A 2402-nucleotide genomic window follows, 5' to 3' on the forward strand; every position below is an offset into this window, starting at 1 on the left:
CTCTGGCTCTGGCTCTGGCTCTGGCTCTGGCTCTGGCTCTGGCTCTGGCTCTGGCTCTGGCTCTGGCTCTGGCTCTGGCTCTGGCTCTGGATCTGGATCTGGCTCTGGATCTGGCTCTGGCTCTGCCTAATGCTTTTGGATCGTATGTAAGTTATTAGCTACTGCTCCAATGCCATGCCTGCCTGATGCTGTGTTTCCTGCCACCATGATGGTCATGGACACTCTAACCCTCTGGAACCACAAGTTCCAAATTTAATGCTTTCTTCTATAGGTTGCCATGATCATGGTGTTTTGCCACAGCATTAGAAAAGTAACTAAGATATCTAATTAAAAAAAATAAAAATAAAAAGGAAAGAAAGAAAAGTAACTAAGACGCTTACCTCAACCAAGTAACTGTGCTCCTGGATAGGATTTGTGGCCCATGCCCTCAAACCAGCTCATTCTTCAGCCACATTCAGCATGTTCCCAGTGTGTTCCTTACATCCTTGGGTTTATCTGATATCCCCAAGAGAAGGTTTATGACTAAGTGAGTCTGGAAAGTGCAACCTAGTCTATTTCCTACAGAGATTCACAATGCCTTAAAGTTCACATTGGCGGCTCTGAGAAGACATGCAGTAAATACCAGACTCAGAAATACACTGTTTCTGAGATATGAGTACATAAAAAGTTATTTCCCCAGACTCATATGTGAGAGTTCTTTTTCTCACTTACAAGTGTGCGCATTTAATTAAAATATACCTTCTTGGACTAAATTTGAAGTTTTGAATAGTCTAACTGAAAATCTGAATTCATTTATTTATCCTGTATCAGGCAAGTATGAATACATAATGTAGCCCAGAGACACTCTAATGACATGTGTGCTCCATACACTAGGTAACTTCAATTGTACCCCAGAGGACTTTTGTGGATGAGTGTTCTCTGTATTCGTATTTATATTAGACATGAAAACTCTGGGACTGGCAGCACAGCTTACTGGAAGACTTGTTGCTTACCACATACAAGGCACTGGGTTTGATTCTCAACAAAGCAAGCAATAGAGAAAGAAAGAAAGGTTAAAACCCTAAACTTAAAATTTCATTTACTAAACTAAACCCAATATAAGTCACCTCTGTCATAAAGTGTCACTGTAAATTACCCATTTATGAAAAATAAATGTATTTTACAATTCAGTAAGACAATTGTATTTGCTTTATTTTGGAGCATCTCATTCATGTTCAGCTAGATTCTCTCTTCTGCTTCTGCTATCTGTTGCAGGTCATGAGGTCCTATGTGCTCATGACAGAGTAAAGTAGAAAAGCAAAAATGATAAGAGGGTATTAGTTTTGACTTGGTGAACTCCCTGAAAGCACCTCTGCACCCCGGGATCCATACCACCCTTCAAGAACCACTACTTTGGATAACTGAGACACTTCCTTCCTTCATCGCACATACCTGAGAGAATTAGTGGCAATATTTTGTCTTCTGCTCCCGACTGACTCCCCAAGATGGAGCCGCACTTCCTGGGAGCTAAGCCTGCCCATCACTGGCTTCCTCTCCCATCCCTGCCAAGATCCAGTGTGTTTCCTGGGATCCAGCAGAGCAGAGGTCAGCTTATACATTCTTGCCTCAGAGGATCTTAAAGATTTTTGATCTATAGAATTTCATTAAAGCCATAGGGGCCCCAAGATAGTCATTGTCCAACCACAGATATTGCTTTCATTTGTAAGCCACCTAATTCCTGCAAAAAAAAAAATAATGGATTTAAACTTTATCTATAATCCATGTTCTGTTCTCCTGCAGGGTTCCCAGGGCTCCATGATATGAGGCAGCCAAGAAGATTCATCTTTTGTTCCTCTTCGCATATAGGAGAAGATGAAACACTCTTTTATCTTTGCCCCATGGAGGTTTGAAGCCTAGACACAAAAGGGAACCTGAACCCACAGAAAGAAGAACAGACCTGAGTATAAAGGCCACAAGCTGCTGGTCCCTCCTGCAGAGCCCCTTCCCCTGGGTCAGCTTCCTAAGACCCGCTGAAGCAAAGGTCTAGAGAAGCAAAGAATAGCTGGAGAGACCAAAGGTGAAGTGTCAGACACAGCAAGCAGGTTTTCTCCCTTGGGTAAAAATGAGAGAAAAGGAGTCCCCAAGGATCCTGCTTCAAACCATAGCTACATATCTGGTCCCTCTGCAAACCTTGTGTTTGTGAGACTGAGGTTTGTAGAGCTGCTTTTAGTATAACAGAGTACTAAGGTAAAAAGATGTCCTGAGGAAGGCTGGAGAGATAATCACCCATAGTAAGTCTCACTCTCCTGGAACAGAGAGAAACACCTTGCACTTGGAGAAGGCAAGGCTTGATTCTTGTTATTAAGCGGCTAGAACAGAGATCCCGACTCTGTTCAGTGTCCATCAGGGTGGTCTGGGGCACA

Source organism: Mus caroli, chromosome 2 (assembly GCF_900094665.2).
Source record: "Mus caroli chromosome 2, CAROLI_EIJ_v1.1, whole genome shotgun sequence".
In the NCBI taxonomy this organism is placed as follows: Eukaryota; Metazoa; Chordata; class Mammalia; order Rodentia; family Muridae; genus Mus; species Mus caroli.